Source organism: Rhinolophus ferrumequinum, chromosome 3 (assembly GCF_004115265.2).
Source record: "Rhinolophus ferrumequinum isolate MPI-CBG mRhiFer1 chromosome 3, mRhiFer1_v1.p, whole genome shotgun sequence".
Taxonomy (NCBI): Eukaryota; Metazoa; Chordata; class Mammalia; order Chiroptera; family Rhinolophidae; genus Rhinolophus; species Rhinolophus ferrumequinum.
The window spans coordinates 102,881,148-102,900,849 of NC_046286.1; the positions used below are offsets into that span (position 1 = coordinate 102,881,148).

General features: G+C 38.0%; 1 protein-coding gene across 2 annotated transcripts in view; it reads right to left on the minus strand.

Annotated features, from left to right (window-relative positions):
- PRKN (parkin RBR E3 ubiquitin protein ligase) overlaps nucleotides 1–19,702 on the minus strand; it is a 1,123,097-nt gene that overhangs the window by 899,130 nt on the left and 204,265 nt on the right. The window lies entirely within an intron of this gene.

Here is a 19,702-nt window from a genome sequence, read left to right on the forward strand (position 1 = left end):
TCAGTGAAATGATGTGTAACGGAACCAGTCTCACCATAAGCTAATTGATATAAACAAAAGTTTCTATGGCATTTCATCAACATCATAACAGTTATTTCAGGACCGATGCATAGCAATGCAAATAATTGAAGCCACTTTATGGACCAGAGTAAAGACCCAAAGGGCGGTGTCTAAGAGTCCCGGGCACCGGTGGGCCCAAGGAGGCCCAGCTGGTCCCTATGGAGACCCTTAATTGCCTTTTCTTTCAAAACTAGCGATGCCAGTTCCCTTACTGGAAGCACTGAGTCCCTCAAGGCCCCGGCTGGGCCCCGACAGTCCCGCGTGCCTTCTTTTCGCTGTCAGCTGCCAAGCCACCTCTCCAGTATCTCTCATCTGTCCTTTCCCATGCATTCCTCCTGTCACCACTGCCATTAAATCTTTTCCCAAATTGTCGCAATGGCCTCCCAGTCTTGATATGCCCACTTCATTTCCAAAACCTCCCACCGCATTCTGCAAAGTAAGCCTCATTAACCCAAAACTCGGACCACCTCACAGCTCTGAGTTTCTTTAAAGTCTCACGCTGCCCACTGGGGGGAAAGCTCCAGGAGCCCTCTCATCTGGCACAACCCTATAGTCCAGCATCTTCTCTGCTAGTCCCCACACGTACTCTGCTAAATTAATGTTCCCAGAAAACACATCGCAGAAAACAGCTGGACCGTCTCTTCCCTGTACCAATGGCACGCCCTCCTTCACCTCTGCCTGCGGCAAGCCGTTCCCCTCCACCAGCCACCTTGCATGTGACCTCCTCCTAGAGGCCTCTCACAATCAGCCCCACGGAGGCTGAGCTCACGTCTTCCGGGCTCCAGGGCACTGACTTACAGCAGCTGCCACATTCTGTCATGGACGCGTAATGCACAGAGGTTACAGCTGCACCCTGCGGAGTCAGGGGGACCCATGCAGCCATCCCTGGAGGCCCCTCAGCAGCTTAGTCTAAGGGGGTGAACATATTAACTCTCATTCATTAAATCTCAGTTCCTTAACTTCCAGGCATAAATTAACCACGGAGGGTGTTCTGTGATATGTCAAACAATGTTTACAGTGTTTACAGGTGTCACATAATAGCCTTAAAACATAATGGCTATTTGCATACGTCTCCGATGGTTTGGGTATGTATTTTACCTTCTTTAGCAGATGATAAGCTCCCCAAGGCCGGGCACCATAGCCTATTTACGGCTGTATGTCCTGTAAATGCAGCATTACCACCAACCAGTTCTCAGTTCAAATCGGAGATGCCCACCTAATAATAACTATAATATGACAATAATCACAACGCCAGTTAATGAGCAAGCGCTTAGGACACGGCGGAAGTTGTACCTAACACTCGCTATTTGTAAGCGTCCCAATGATGCAGTAAGGCCAGTGTCATTATCCTCATTTAACAGAAAATGGAGGCCCAGAGAGTTGTCATCATTCTCCTAAGGACAGCAGCTACTTTGTAATGGAATCAGAATTCAAATTCAGTTCGGCCTGACTCTAAACCCCATTCCATTTCTACTGTAACAGACTGCCTACAATATTCTCAGAAGAAAAGGCTACCTTCCTTCTCCTTATGATAAAAAGAAACAACAACAGCCAAAAGGCTTCACAACATAATTCAGATATTCCCTATACAGGTAAGCAGTAGAAAACGGGATTAAAAACATAAAAGCTCCAGTGATGAGCTGAGAGCAAAGAATGAGGAGCAATGGTTATAAGACCGAATGAGATAAAAATGACACTGAAATGAGAGCAGGTAGCACAGATGACAAGAGCCTGCCATATTTTACCAGAATAGAAAATATTTAGGAAAAATAAGGATTGGAAGTGACAAAAGTGTTGCAAATAAAAAAAGTTGAAAAAAGAAAGAAACAATTGCAGAGGATAAAGTGCTTTTGATATACTTTTAAGCACATATCATGCGACACTGCTGAAAGTAGAGGGGGAAAAGAAAGTAGTGGGAGCCCCCTGAGGAATCTTCACAGCATCTGCAGATCAGAAACCCTCAGACAGCCACTGCGTCAGATAAGACACAGGACAAGTGAGGGGGATGAGGGACAAAAGGTATGGTCCCAGGTCTAAAGCTGAATTTCTGGTAGTGTGAACAGACTTTTTAAAAGAGAAAAACACCATGGGGGAAACATGGGAAGAAGCAACTTGGGACTTTATAAAAGCTACTCAAAAGGGGGATAAAACTCTAAGAGGTCCTCAGTTGAGACTTTTCTCTCTTACCTGCTAAATGGATGTAACGCGTGCAACCTCGAATGCCTGTTCTAAAGACGCGTTGAGCTGTACGGATGCGTTATGAGATTTTGGGAAAAGTCCTTAGTACAGAGCCTGTTCTTCCAGTACAGGGCACAACTGTACTCTAAAAATAGTCCCTTAACTTCATCACCTAGGGCGAGAGCTAATTAAAGCAGCATCCGTGGTTTGTACTGTAGCTACAATAGATTGGATGGGGTGAGGGCAAACACTACATCAAGTAACCCGTTTTTCCGGTTTCTGCTCTTCTTCATGACGGACTGAAAATTCCAAGAACAAAGGGACATGATAGAGTATTTAGCTTGTCTCCACTTCCTGAGATTTCATCATACATGAAAAGTTTTGGAATGCATTGTTTTAATGACACCTATGCTAGCATCAGAAATAAATGTTGTGTCAACAAACATTGTCAATAATGTGCGTTATCTATAAGCACTAGATTGCACTGGTAAGAAAAAAGGGCACTGAGACACACGCACACTCACGTCTTATGCTATTCCTGGCCAGAAGGTCCAAAGGATAAGGAAGGAAGTGGTAGGGCAGAGGGGAGGACTCACGCTCACGGGTGGGTGTATGCCTCTCAAGGCTATCTTACTCGCCCTCTCTGATCAGGTATACAGTTTTGAGTTACACTAGGGTATCATTCATGAACGATTATGGTCCTGACAGGATTCTGGCCGATTCGAAAGCAGCCATCCTACTCCTCGGGCACTGACAGCCATCATGGCATTTAGGTGGGGTGCCACCCTTCTCCCCCACTCGAGGAGTGAGCTCTCATCAACGCGCACTACCCCGCCCGCCCTGGCGTACTGACTGGCTCAAGGATGGGCATTACGCAGTCAACACCTGGCATTCCCCTGGTCACAGCGATTGAGTCCCAGGAGTAGAAGTGACTAAGGTGGACCAATCAATGCAAAATTAAGGACTCGTCAAAGACTTGATGAAGAAGTGGTTTTAAATGGCGTGGAACATCAGGTGAGGCCTGGCTATTTCTGCTGAGAGAATCAAACAAAAACTGCCCGAGATGGACTGTTGCCATCAGCATGTAAATGGGCTCAATGCTTCGTGGGCCAGATAATTCTCTGTCAAGAGAGATGCCCTCAGCACCCCGGGATGTTTACTGCAGCTGCAGCCAAGGAAACATCAGGAGTGACTGCCCTAGTAACTGTGGCAACCAAAGAGCCACCCACACATCTCCACTGCCCCTCCATGCGGAAGTTCCCTCTTGATCCCTGAGCAACTTCACTAATTCTGGTATCTCCTGTGGAAACAGACAAACCCACCGACCTTGTCCTCACATCCCCCTCCAGTCACTAGCCCACTTCTCTGCACAGAAAAATGTAATGTGCATTTCTTACAGTCCAGTTCTCCATTTCTTTACATTCTTTCCTGAACTCACTTTCAAAGACTGCTCTTAGCAAAGCAATGACATCAGCATTTCTAATCCAATCATCGCTGTCTATTCTTCTCATGTTTGACCACTCAGGGACATTCAGTAGGGTCTGTTTTTATAATATTTTTTTTTCCTTTGGCGTCTGCCCCTATGCCCTCTTGGTTTGCCCTACAACACAGCACATCTGTTTTCAGCCTCATGTACGGGCTCTCTTCCTTTGTTGACGCTCTGACTTTAGAGTGCCCCAGCGGTCTGCCTGGACTCTTCTCTTTGGTGTCTGGGTGTTCTGCCAGGGTTATGTGATCCAAGCTGCATGTATTATAATTCATCTCAACTGAATAACTTTTCATGGGAAATTTTCATTTAACATGACTTTTACTTTATGCTCTTATTTTTAAAAACTAACTCTCCCCAACCGTCTACCTCAGCCCACCGCCAGGACCACGTAAGTCCATGGACTTATCTAATTCTTAGCACTGATTCCTACATTCCTCAAGGGACAGAATTAGGTCCAAGGAACTAACTATGCCGGACATGTACTAATACCTCTCATGGAGAGAGCTCAAAACACTTAGACACAAGGTAAAACTAACCTGTCACAAGTCACATAGTATATCTTCAGCATTCAGGAAGTAAAATCAGTCTCAATCCTGATTTATAATTTAAAGTATTTATAATTTAAACTGTTTGAAAAATTTTAATATACTTTAAATCATTAAAAATTAGTTTAAGAAATAATTACAAAAGAACATGTATGTGTACTGATATATATATATATATATATATATATATACACGTATATATGTATATATACGTATATATACGTATATATGTATATATATACGTGTATATATAAGTGTGTATATATGTGTGTTATATATCCAAGTTAAAACTACTATATGTGTATTATATATATATATTTATATATATATATACACACAATATTGTTTGTTTGTGTTATATGTATATATAGTGTATACATAAATGAATCTATGGTATCTTAATATTAGTCTGAGAAGTAAGTATATATTACTATTACATATATATAGCCACATACATATATCTATACACACACACTCATATATAGCATTTTGTAAACCTAGACAAATGAATTACCAAATTGCGTACAGTTGTTTTTAGAGATGGCCATTATTATATTCTGATTATCACAAAAAAATAACAAATGCAAAATCATTGCTAAAGGAATTATAAGCATGGGCTATCCGGTCATATGGGTTGTTTCTAAAGTCCAAAGGAAAAGGTAAGAAGAAAGTTAACTGCAACACCTCATATAATAACCCCTCCTACACACCTGATATAAAGAACAACAACAAATATATCTACGTCAGGGTCTTGCTTAGACATCTCCAATTTCCCTAAAAGCTCAAACTGAATATATCCTCTTTCTGGCTGTTGAGGATGTACCTTCAGCTGGAAACTTAAAGCATAGGCCTCTGCCTGAGAACGAAGCTTCAAGCTGCGGGGTTGAACTCCTTTCAAAGCACAGTTGAAAACTGTGGCAACAAGGGAGCTGCCCAGGTTTGAGTTCAGAGTCGAGCTCGCTGACCAAAATATCTACGTGTGGACCATTTTCCTTCTCCCGCCCCTGACGGTGCAGCCCATTTCTCAGTGCTGCACATGAGGACATTGAATATGCTTCTTCTTGAATGAAGCGCTAGGAAATAGTACCATGAAAATAACTATCTGATTAACCACCGGAATGAGGAGATTGTGAAGTATCCCCTAGAATTGGACTGCATTGTTTTGAAACACGGCTCAATGGTAACTGACCTTTCATGTACAATTTGACCATTACTGGCCGTTACAAGGATCCAGGTTATTATTGGCTATTACCATTTTTAAAACTATTATTCATATCACGTAACTCAGTGCTTGAATATATGCTAATATCATCCTTTACTAACTTCTGATATAATTCTTAATTCCTAATTATCTTTAAGTTCTTTCCGATCAGAAGCCTCATTTAGTCTCCCCACACTCACCACCACAGCGTGAAACATATGAGGCCAGGATGTTTGCTTTTTGTAATGACTGAGTAACATGCTACCAGGTCAACTCCCCTACAGAAAACAACCACAATATCTGGACTTCATGCAAAAAGCAGATACTAAAAGGCCCAGAAAAGTGAACAAAGGAAGGAAGATGCTGGTAGGGAGTATACGCCAGGAGCCGCAAAGTGCTGGAAGCCCCTTTTCACAGCTTTGAGCTTGCAGCCAAAGATTCATTGTGGCAGGCAGGGCTGCAGGTACACTGGTGACAAAACCAGTCTTTCTAACCTGAAGAAGCAAAATACTGAATCTGAGGAAACTTGCCTCTGAGAGGAGTAGGGGAAATCTCAAAAGGACAACAGTCAGAAAGGGAATCTCAAAATTCTGTCTACCTACATCTGTGTCTGAGATGCTCTGAGTGTGTCATATACCTTCACAGTTTGGTGGTCGGCATCATAAGTCTTGCTAATAATGTAATGAGAATTGATGTAATGAGAATGGCATTTGATATGATGTAATGAGAATGGCATTTTATCTCTGCGGTCTTCCTCTCAAAACCACATAACCCAAGTCTAATCTTGAGAAAAGCAGCAGACAAAACCCAATTGAGGGACAGTCTAAAAAACACCTGACCAGTATGCCAAACTTTCAAGGTCATCAATAACAAAGTAAGTCTGAAAAGCTGTCACCATCCAGAATAGTCTAAGGAGACATAAATGTAATGTGGTATTCTGGATGGGACCCTGGAAGAGAAAAAGGACATTTGGTAAAAACAAAGAAAATCTGAGTAAAGTTTGGATTTTAGTTAATAATAATGAGCGATATTGGTTTATTCATGATAACAAATGTAGTATAATAATGTAAGATGTTAAAAATAGGAAAGCTGGGCATATAATGGAAACTCTCTGTACTATCTTTACAATTTTTCTCTAAAGCTAAAACTGCTCTAAATTAAAGTTTATTAAAAAAAAAAAATCTAGACTAATTCCAGAGCTGCTGTCCAAAGAACAGATATTTCAGTTCAAATCCAATAAAAAATAATTGCCTTATAGAACAAAAGAAACAACTGTCATCAGAGAAAAAAGACAGAATCCAGACTTTCCAAAACTTACATTCATAACGTCCAGGATACAAGTACAAAATTACCCAGCATTTGAAAGAACTAGGAAAATAAAGCACATTTCAGGAGAAAAGAAAATCAGCTGAAACAAACCCTGAGATATCTCTAAGTTTGGAACTCACTGACAAAATTTTAAAGTGGCTAGTATTACTATCCATGAAGTAAAACAAAATATTCTTGTGATGAATGGAAAAATAGAACAGATAAGCAGAGAAATAGAAATTACAAAGAAGAATTAAATGGAAATTGAAGAACTAAAATTACAATAACTGGAATAAAAATTATTGGATAGGTTAGTAACAAAGTGGAGATAAGAGAGAAATTTTTTTAATGTAGCAAGAAAGGAGCATTAAAAATAAAAAAAGACTCGACATCAGGGAACAATTAGGTATCAAATTGCCTAACATGTATATAATTTGAGTTACAAAAAGAAAGAAGAGTGAATGGGACAGAAAAATTATTTGAAAAAATAATGCCCAGAGCCCAAAATGTAGAGAAGTATGTGATGAAATAAATAAATTTACATATTCAAGATGCTCAACAAACATCAAGCAAGACAAACATGAATAAGACCGTGTCAAGATACATCCAGTCAAAGTACTGAAAGCCAAAGATAAGGACCAAATTTGTGAGCAAAAGGCAAAGAAGACCCCTCACAAACAGGCTTGAAAAAATGTTATTAATGATTAACTTCTCGTCAGACACAATGGAGGCCAGAGTAAAAGTACATCTTTAAAGTATTTAAGGTAAAAAAAAAAAAAAAAAGAAAAAAAAAAAAGAAAAAAAAGAAAAAAGAAAAGAAAAGAAAGAAAGAAAGCAAAAACACTGTCAACACAGACTTCTATATCCAGTGAAAAGATCTTTCAGGAATGAAGACAAAATAACGAAATTTCAAGATGAAGGAAAACTAAGAGAATTTGTCACAGACTCCCTTACAAGAAATGCTAAAGAAAACTCTTCACACTGAAGGAAAATGATATCAGATGGAAATTTGATATCTTCCTCAGAAAGGAAAAACATCAGAAATTTGAAATACCTCAATAAACACAAAAGACAGTTAGTTATGTGGGAATTATGTGGGGATTTTTTTTTTTTTTTTTTTGCTTGTTCATCACAATTTAATACATATAACTGTTTGATGTGGACTGAATTGTTCCCTCCCCTTAATTCATATGTTGAATCCCTAATCCTCAACATAATGATATTTAGAGATGGGGTCTTGGGGAGATAATTAGGTTTAGATAAGCCAATAAGGGTGGGGCCCTCATGATAAAATTAGTGCCCATACAACCAAAGAAGAGACACAATCTCTCTCTCTCTCTCTCTCTCTCTCTCTCTCTCTCTCTCTCTCTCTCTCTCTCTCTCTCTCTCTCTCATGCAGTAAAAGGCTGCCATCTACAAGCCAGGAAAAGGGTCCTCCCCAGAACCTGACCATGATGGCACTCTAATGATCTTGGAATTCCAGCCTCCAGAACCAGAAGAAAATAAATTTATGTTGTTTAAGCAACCAAGTCTATGGTATTTTGTTATGGCAGCTGTGCTCAAACAACATTCAAAGCAAAACTTATAGTTTCGGGTAGAGTTTGAAACCCATCTAGATATGACAAGTATGACAATTACAGCACCAAGAATGGGAGCAGTGGTTTGGTACCTTTTAGGTTGCAAGCCTCTACATTTGGGAGCTGGGGGGAGAATGGTACATATTAATAATAAGCAGACTGTAAAAATTTGAGAATATACATTATAATTCTTAGAGCAAATATAAAAATGAATAAAAATGTTGAGCTAAAAGGCAAATTTAAATTACAATGGTATTCTAATTACATTAAATTTTAATGTAATAAACACTCCAGTTAAAAGGCAGAGACTATCAGTAACAAAGTAGATCCAACCGCAAAGTGTCTACAGTGGCTACATTTTAAATATAAAGACACAAATATTTTGAAAGTAAATGAATTTTTAAAATGCCAAGCAACATAATTATAAGAAGGCAAGAATGGCAATATTAATATCACATAGGTTCAAAGACAAAAGTATTATTTAAAAAACATACATCCCACTGTGGTGCCACCACTTGAAGAGGGAGGGAAGGCTTGAAATTGACACTCAGCACGCCCAGCCCTCCCCACCTTTGAGCTGGGAGAGGCGCCTTGTTCCTCATTTAGCCAGACTTGGAGTGTGTGGGTCTCCCTCTGCTCCCAGCCTCGCAGGATGGAGACAGACAATAGAGTGAGCACTTCCTGCCCTTCTCAGCAGGTAAGAGTCCAGGTAACAGCAACTGCTAAAGACACCACCTACGGCCTAGAGGACCCCCCCACTGCTGTGGTTCCTCCACAAAGGTGTGCCCCCTGCATTTTGCATCAGTCCCTCTCTCCCTCCTGCAGCCCCAACTCTTTTTTGGTTTATTTTTTGTTTTTTTTTTGACTAATTCCTCCATTTTCTTCCTATTATTTATTTATTTATTTATTTATTTATTTATTTATTTATTTATTTATTTATTTATTTTCAGCTGAAGTCACAGTATAGGAGGCAGGAAAGACAAAATTAAGAATCTATATGACAAGACGTGTGCATTGTGGTGAAAGCCATGGATTCCGTGACCTCCTGCTGGGATTTGAAGCCCAGGTCTGTGCCCTCCCAATTGTGTAGCCACGTCACACAGTTCCTGATGCTCAGTTCATTCTCTGTAAAATGGGACCTAATAGGACTTGCCTCATAAATTTGTTGTGAGGATTAAATGAATATATGAAAAGTGTTTAGAAGAGTACCTAGCACACTGTAAGTTTCAACATTTATTAGCTCTTCCCTAAGGTCCAATATGTGGCTTCAATGTTGTGCTTACTACATTGATTGCACAATATTAATGTTTGGGTAACTAAAAAAAAGTCTACCTTTATTTTCTTTCGATAAGAAAGATTTCCCAGATGGGGTTCTAATTCTCTGTGCTTTATAATTCACTATAATTGATCTAAAATGAGTTCAGGATACTAATAATGGTATCTGTTGTTTAGACAGCCCCTCAGTTTTCAAAGGGCTTTTACAAGGCACTATCTCAGTTAATCTTCACAACAGCTCTGAAAGATAATTGGGACAACATTTACTATTCCTGCTTTTGAAATGAATAAAGAGGTGTGCAAGGAGGAAATGTGCTTTCCCCAAGGTTTATAAGGAAAGCAGCAGGAACTAGCACCTGTGTCCTGAACCCCTCTCCTTTAGATCACTGACTTGCACGTGGGACTCTATCACCCCAAGTGTGTGAGAGGGTAACCCCTCCACATCTTATTCCTCACATACTCATTCAGAAAACCGGTACGTCTGAAACGCATTCGGCTGAGGTGCCATAATAGATCTTTTATCCAACCTTCTCTCCCAAATCGACGTTTTCCCATTTTACAAAACTAAGGCATACCACTCACCCTTAACTTCACTCTGGGGTATTACCACAGGGTGTCACAAAAGGGCGGCTTGCATCCTTGGTCACTGAGGAGGCTCTTTTAACCAAGGCCCCGTTAGCCTGCAGTGGAGCTTCACTTCTTGCAGAGTAGGGGGCAGAGCATTTTTAGCCCTTTTAGCCTGTGTTATCACCAGTGGGTTGGGTTGGGGTGTTAGGAAGTCAGATACACTGTGAAGAGGAGCAAGAAGGATGGCCATGATCACTTCACCTTGCCAGCACTGCCACCCCCTCCATGTCACCAAAGAAGCAGTTCCTTGGGGGAGAGTCTCAGGAGAGCAGAATCGAGATTGTTGTTTGTGATACTGGAGGTAAGAGTGCCTTACTTTATTTAGGAAATTAACTGCTGGCAAAGCTCCACTCCTTACCTAACCATCACCATCCTTCTATCCATCCAGCCATCCACCCACCCACCAGTCATCTAGCAAGTAGGACAGTCTCATGGAATACAGCATGAGAATTAAATTATAACAGGATAGCAAGTAATTAATACAAATTAATAGCTACAAATTAATTCTTATTGGCTGACTGATTTGATAAAAAAGACTGGTTTTGCCAATCATGTCAAAAGGTAGGTGTTTTCCATAAACTGAATAAGATATACATATGGGCAGCTCCAAGACTTTGATAAAAACATTTTTAAAGTAAGATAAAAGCAAAGGTGTATTGAAATTAACAATATTTCAATTTTCCCAACGTTTTCAAAATGTATCAGATTAAACAAGAAGCTTCCAAATGAAAGAAAAGCTGGTAAAATTAATAGTAAGTTAAAAAATCTTGGTAAAGTCTATCTAATACACTTCCAGAAACTGAAAAAGTGAATGACTCTATATGATTATTTTCTAAATAGCCAGTTCCAAATTCTTTGTTTTCAACAAAATTAAACATGGACTCAACTGGATTACAAATTGATAGATCACTGGAAATATAATAAAAAAATTACTAAGTAATTTTTCTCATGTTATAATTTTGAAGCCATTAAAAGCCTGAGTAATGTTACTATGATAAAATCCTTTCTATTCCCACAAATTTATTAGAAAAGAAGGCTTAGACTATGTAAAACTAAAAAGCTTCTGCACAGCAAAAGAAACCATCAACAAAACAAAAAGGCAACCAACTGAATGGGAACAGATATTTGCAAACAACAGCTCCAGTAAGGGGTTAATATCCAAAATATATAAGGAACTCATAAAATTCAACAACAAAATGACAAACAATTCAATTAAGAAATGGGAAGAGGACCTGAATAGACATTTCTGCAAAGAGGACATACAGATGGCCAATAGACATATGAAAAGATGCTCAACATCACTAATCATCAGAGAAATGCAAATAAAAACCATAATGCAATATCACCTCACACCAGTTAGAATGGCCATCATCAACAAGACAAATAATAACAAGTGTTGGAGAGGCTGTGGAGAAAAAGCAACCCTCATCCACTGCTGGTGGGAATGCAGACTGGTGCAGCTACTATGGAAGGCAGTGTGGAGGTTCCTGAAAAAATTAAGAATGAAATTACCATATGACCCAGCAATCCCTCTCATGGATACCTACCCAAAATTTTGAAAACATTTATCTGTAAAGGTATATGTGCTCTGATGTGCATTGCAGCTTTATTTATGGTGGCCAAGACATGGAAACAACCAAAGTGTCCTTTGATAGATGAATCGATAAAGAAGATGTGGTATATATACACAATGGAATACTACTCTGCCATAAGAAAAGATGAAATAGTACCATTTGTGACAACATGGATGGATCTTGAGATTATTACACTAAATGAAATGAGTCAGACAGAAAAAGTCAAGAACCATATGACTTCACTGATACGTGGGATATAAAACAGAAAGCAACAAAGGAACAAGACAAAAAAAGAAACGAAAATTTATAGACACAGACAATAGTTTAGTGGTTACCAGAGGGTAAAGGGAGTGCAGGGATATAGTAAAAGAGGGTAAAGGGGATCAAATATATGGTGATGAAAGGAGAACTGACTCTGGGTGGTGAGCACACAATGTGATATATGGATGATGTATTACAGAATTCTACACTTGAAACCTGTGTAATTTTACTAACTATTGTTACCCCAATAAATTTAATTAAAAAACAAAACAAAAAAAAGAAAAAGTGCTTACAAGTGTAATAATGAAAAGAACAGAATGATGCTGAATTTATTTCATTCCAGCGATAATACTCATCCACAAATACATATAATATTAATTAGAAGAATAACCCAATCCATCTAATTGAGAGATGCATTTCTAATATAACTTTTATTTTTAATAATTGTCAAAACACCAACCAAAATAATTCATCCAAATGTATAAGAAATTTATATTGTTTTAGTAAATTTATACCAAAAAAATAGCACAAATGATGTTGCAATCCAGTAGAAATTGCTAATACCGAGGCTTATGGGAATTTAAATATATATCCTAAATTTCAATTTTTATCCATTTTCGTTGCAGAGATGTATTTCAGTGTGATACACAAAGAAATTTAAAACAAAATATAGTCCATTTTTGCTATTTTTGAGTTATGTTCTATAAAGTCACCACAAACACTAAATTAGCAAATTCTGAACCGCTGTTCCGAGGAGAGGTGTGCAGGTTTGGCTCCTGCCAACCTCCGGTCAGAGCATCTTCATCAGCACTCAATACTTGGCCTTGTTCTACGTGTGTGTCTATGGAGAGACACCTTATTTAATATATATGGTTGATTCATTAACATCGAATTCATGGCCAGCCCGTCTATGCCTCATATACGAACATGTCTTCTCAAATGCACACATTTTCACCATAGGGTGCTTCACAGGCTTCTGTGCTTCTCTAAACAGGAGACAGTGCCTTACCACTGGGCTTGGAAGTCATTTTAATCAGCAAAATCACCAGCAAATGCACAACAGTGTAAAAACATGGCACAAAATGGACCACAAAAAGGACCCTTGTTTAAAATATGAGCTGAACAAGAACCTATGTCCTGAACCCCTCTTATAGGTCACTGACTTTCCTAATCCATCCTTAGCTGGGAAGCTATATGCACAGCGACTCCAATTTCTCACCATCCTCAGAAAAGTGCCACAGGTATTGATTTGGGATTACAGATACATTTTAGCATGTAGGTGAATTTGCAAACATGGAATCTGTAAATAACGGATTGACTGTATTACACTATGATAAACATCCACGAGGGAATGAAACAGGAAAACAAGTTGAAGAAAAAGAAACACTATAAAATTTCTGACGATTAAAAGTAAGACTTTTTATGTATTATTGAAATGATAGTAAAGAGCAAATCATCATAGTTTTAATACTCCACTGAAAACATTTGTAAAAACAACGCAATTGTTTTATTATTTCAACCTTAATATTAACAATATGACAGCACTACAACTATAAACCGGTAAAAAATTTGTATCAACCAGAAGACATGCAAGGAAGTATGTGATTTTCCAAAATTTACATTTTTAATATATATTTGAACAAAATTATTTTAAGATTACTGACTCGACTGAAATGGAGGCTAAAATCACAATGAGGCTGTTTAGTAAATAAATAAAAATGACTTGGGCCCCAAACTGAATGCCATTCTGTTTGGAGTCCATTGGTGAAACCACATCTAGTGCTGCAGATACAAGCTCGGGAAATCACACAGCATGGAGGTTCCAGGTTGGTTTCTCTGTTTCCTTAATCACAGATGAAATACATTTCATCAGTCATTTTTTCTTTGCTCTTGTAGAGAGACAATTTTCAAACAATTTTGCATTTTTCAGTTGCTTCAATTACAAACAAGTTCATAAGGATATCTAAGAAAAATAGTTCCTCAGCCAGAAGCTCCATTTTAAGGAAAAGATAGTATTACATAAGTTTATTCTGATGTTAAATGTTCTCAATTTATTCCTTTCCCTCCCAGAGATGGGATAGCTTGCTAGTTTTGTGAATAAAACTAATTAGCCCCACTTTTTGTTCTTTTTTTAATGACAACTTAAAGCCTCTCTCTCTCTCTCTCATTCTCCGTATATAAATAATTTACCATGTGACACTAAGGTAAATTTATTTCAATCTTTTTTTAAGATGAAGAAATAAATATAATTACATTATATGTACTGAGTAAAAAAATGGAAGAAGTAAATGTTTTCATTGTAAGCTAATATAAATAATTGATTCATGCATTAAATATAGGTAAGCTAACATATTCCAAAGACAGCATCATCACACCACGGTTTATAGCAAAAACACTTGGCAGAGTGCCTGGAACACATTTAGCACTCACTAAATGATAGCCAGTACCAACGGTCATATGAGAAATCAACATCCTTATATCTACGATTGACAGCACAAATCATTATTAGTGGTTAACAAAATGACCAGTTAGGTAGTCAGGAACAGGAAGTCTTTGTCCTGTAGGTCAAAACCAACACGACAGTTTTATCCCTAAACTTGAAATACAAAGTTCCATTTGCAAATGGATTTTCTAACTTCCCAGCAAAGGCTGAAACCAGTAGCATGCACCACTCAGCACGTGGCACTGTAGCGCGTGAGTTCAAATACGGAGAGGCTCTCCAGTGAGGTTGCTTTTCTTGATGTGTCACTGAACCTTTCTGTGCTGGAATATCCTCAAAAGTAAAAGTCATATTCGTATTTATCTTACAGGTTTGTTACAAGGATTAAATGGCTAACTACATGTAAAATTCTTAGATTAATTTGTAGTACAGTGTAAGCACTCAGATAACGTTAGCACCTATTATTAAACATTAAAAATCACGCAGTCAGTTCTCTTTCCATCACCGTATATTTGACCCCCTTCCCTCTTCTACACAATGCAATAGATAGATGATGTAGTATAGAAATGTGCACTTGAAACCTACATAACTTTACTAACCAATGTCACCTCAATAAATTTAGTAAAGATTAAAAACAATAAAAATCAACCACATTTTCCAAAATAAATTGGAAAAGGGCTTTCTGGTAATCATCAAAACGATCTTACATTCTTAAGCTCCATATGGAATTATTTGTTAAAACCTTCTCTTAAAATCGCTATAGATATGGAAAAATTGGAACCTCATACATTGCTGGTAGAAACATAAAAAGGCACAGCCACTTTGGAAAACAGTCTGGCAGTTCCTCAAATAGTTAAACATAGAGTCACCATCTGACCCAGGAATTTGACTCCTAGGTATTCCCCCAAGGGAAATGAAAACCGATGCTCACATGACAACTTGGTACATGAATGTTCCGATCAGCATGGTTCCTAATACTAAAAGTGGATGAATTAATAAATGCGTGTATGCATACCTGTGGTATATCCATATCCACACAATGAGATATTTCGTGGTAATTAAAAAGGAATGAGGTACTGAGTCATACGACAACACGAGTGAAACTTAAGTAAAAGAAGCCAGTTACAAAAGGTCCCATGTTGTACGATTCTCTTCGTGTTAATGTCCAGAACAGGCAAATCTATAGATACAGAACCTATAGAGGGGTTGCCTAGGGTGGCAGTGCAGCACGTTTGGGGAGAAACAGGAGTTACTGTGAAAGCATGGAGGGTTGTTTTTTAGGGTGATGAAATCTTCTCAAATTGATCGTGGTGATGGTTGCACAACTCTGCAAATACAGTAAAAACCCCTGAAGTTTACCCTTTAAATGGGTGCATTTTATAGTATGTGAATTATATCTCAGTAAGCTATCTCCCCACAACACCCCCCGAAAATCCCTGCCTATCCATACTTCCTGAAGTCCTTGGCAGAAAGACACTTACTAAGTATGTGAGGAATATGCAAATGAATGAATATGTGTTCATTTAATTTTAAGTGGCTTTCTTTCCTATTTTCAACCATTATAGACTGAAATTATGGGAAGAAACTTAATAAAATTTGTGTACACCATCGTTTGCATTTAGATGTTTGTTTTTATAATGTAAAACTTTGTTTTAAAATACCACACAGTTGCTGTTCCTAGAAATATTTTAAGGACCCCAAATAGTGCTAATGGTATTTCAAAAATAAAAAAAAAGGAAGAGAGACATTATTTCAGAATTTAATACAGAAAATTTAATTTGCTCAAATTACTCACACTGTTCAAATTTCCATATGCTGTAAGTAAGTATGAATAAGATTTAGACCAAATTGCTGGTGGCATTAAAATTCATTCATTCATACTTTCAAGAAATACTGACTGAACAAGTGACTAGGTGCTAAGCAGAATTGTGCCTGCCTTGTGATGTGTGTTTCATTAGATTTTGTACCATGTGCCATATACCAAATGCTTTCAGAAGAGAGACGACAGTGGGTAAAGGCTGGGAGAGTTAAAACTATGTCAGAGATCAGGATAAATTTATGGCAGATATTGAAGAACAAGTAAGGAATTTCCAGGTGGAGAGGTTTGTTTTTTAATTGCCACAGATATAAGTCATGATTAATTACTCTTTCAGGAAAAGACACGTTTTCTCATTAGCCACGGCAATATTAACATTAGAGGAAAAACATATTTGCAGTAGTGAGGAAATCGCAGAAAGGGCCTCAAATAATTTTGAGAACTCCTGAGGTGCTCCTTAAAATTTTTAACACACAAGATCAGGAGTGAAGTCAAAACTTTAGTCCAGTAAGTTTCAAACTTATCTTTGAACATGTTAGTAGTCACTAACATGATGTAAAGTCTCTGCAAGTGTTTGTATTAAATCACCTGACTCTCTGTTATTAAACGCTCCTGACTTATTTCAAATGATTGCTCTTCAGGAAAATACAGCAAACATTATGGTAAAGGTCATTCAAAGCAAATTTAAATCGTTGTAATATTAACATTGTACAATAAAAAAGGACTGAACTCAAGTCTCTCTCTCTGGAGACCATTCTCCGTGGGGTCCTCTGTGTTTCCTCAATCATGCCTCACTGACCTCTGTGCTTAACTACTTTTTCATGGATGTTTGCTATAGTAACACCCGCGGAGAGAAGGCAGAGAGAGCGTCTGTTTGTGGAGCAAAGGGCAGGCTGGCACACTATGTTATAAAAGACTCGGGGTTCCTCTCTAACTGCACATATTGTGTGTGCAGGTGTCACCGGGCCCTCTTCACATTGCCCTCGGGGGCCTGGGATCTGGGGGGTGCTGATAACGTGGCTATTATTGCTGCTGTGAGTAATAAACGACCGTCTTTTCTGACCCAGGAGTGTCCTGTCTTCCAGCAGCATCCATGCAACTGCGGCAGGCTGACTTGTTAGCTCGCAAACAAGGTGACATCTTAGACCCTTCAGAGTTCTTGACACTGTCTATCGTTTCCTTGCCTTAGGCATGATGTTCTCACTCTCTGGGGTGTTTTTTTCTTTTGATTTTTTTTTGGCACTCCATAAAGCACATTTAGAAAATAAAATAAAAATAAACTCCAGGTGAAATCAAATACGTGTCTGTATTTTCATCAGGGACTTTCCCTACCTTGATTTTTTTGAGATGAGTTCATGAGGTAATGTTTAAGCTTTGAAAAATGCTTATATTAACTAAAAATATTTTCAACAGAAAGAATTCTAACAATTCTGGAGCTGTCTATGCCAACTTAGAAAAATGAAATTGTTCTTTACCTTTTTACTTTGGAAACTTGCTCATGCTAATTAAAAGATGACTTGTTTTTGTTTCTTCACACTTAATTCATCTTGAATGTATCTCTGGAAATGGGAGTCAGGGATCCAATATTATTGATAGATATATTGAATACCTAAGTAAACTTTGCAAAACACTCATAATAAAGTGACAAAGCATTTCATTCACCATTCCCAGGATTTTAATCATTTAACATAAAACTTCTATTTTCTTAAAGAAAAACTGAACTTTGATTTTTAAAATATATATATTTTCTCCCAGTAATATAGCATTCATATGTGTAAGGAGAGCAAATTTTCAAAGATAAGTCCTATTTTACTAGACATGTGTCTACAAATGAGTGTTTTAGAAGTTCCCCCAGCCCTTCTTAATAAATGTTAGTATCTTTGTCACTCCGCTAAACACACTAAGACAATCAAGAAGCCAGTTTTACAGCCCGGTGTGCTCATAGCTGCTGACATGTTGAGGGCTTGCGGTGATTTTCAATTGATCATGGCTCTCCATCCGTGCAACAGACCCAGATTCTGCACCCCTCACCCCAACAAAGAGGATGTTTGCCTAAAAGCTCCCCGAGCTTGTAAAAATATTCTCCGAAGATCATTTTATCATCTAGCTCTTTGAACATTAAGCTGTCTTCCCACATATCACTTCTATAAATATAGCAAAGAAAAATCAGTGGAATGATCAAATCATCCGTGTCTAAGCTTTCGTGCAACTCCAAGGAGTAGGCTCGCTTACCTTTCAAGTAGTCCTTTGATACCATTAAATTTATCACGTGATATTTGCTGTTGTTTATAGAAACATCCTTTATTTTCCTTTGGTTTTAGATCCCCAAACAGTTTGGGGACTACTAACAGAATGAATTTCAAGCTTTACCAAATTTTCTCTTCTTATGAAAGGTTTATCTGCCATAATAGCCATTCTACATCTGTCCTTGAAAGAAACTTCCAGAAATTTTACAATGCTTTTCATTATATTACAACAACGAGTTCACATTATTATTGCACAAAGACTTCTGATTTTCTTTCAGAAGTAGACAGATTGATCTCTTTTTAATTGATGTGTAATTCATGTACTATAAAATTCACCCTTTGAAAGTAGTATACAATTTAGCGGCTTCTAGTACATTCAGCAAGTTGTATAATCATTCATCACTATCTAGTCCCCAAATATTTGTCTTATTCCCCTTCCCCCAAAAAATATAAGGCCTCTATTCATTAGGAATCACTCCCTCAAGATCTGGCAACTAGGAATCCACTTTCCGTCTTTATGGACTGGCCTATTCTGGGCATTTCATATAAGTGGATCCATATAATGCGTAGCCTTTGTGCTTGGCTTTTTTCACTCAGCATGTTTTCAATGTTGATCCATGTTATAGTATGTGTCAGTACTTCATTCCTTTTTATGGCTAAATATCATTGCATCGTATGAAAATAACACATATATCTATTCGATTTATGATTTGATGGACAAATGAGTTGCTTCTTTTTTTGGCTATTATAAGTAATGCTGCTATGAACAAGTGTGTACAAGTTTTCATGGAGACATACGCGTATGTGTGCATTTTTCTTGGGTATATATCAGCAGGATCATATGGCAACTCTTATGTTTCACTTTTTAAGGAACTGTCAAAGCTTGATCATTAACATCATGAAAAAGTGATAGTTTTATACAATGTTGCTTAACGCAGGGTTTTGTCAAACTAGCAACATCAAGTCAATTCATTCGCATTCTGATGACACAAGATTCATATTTTAAATGAGCGTTTAATACATCTTACAGTTTTTGGACTGACAGTTGCAACTTACTGACGATCACTACTGGTGGTTATAATAATGCTTCCAATCTTTCCTAGCA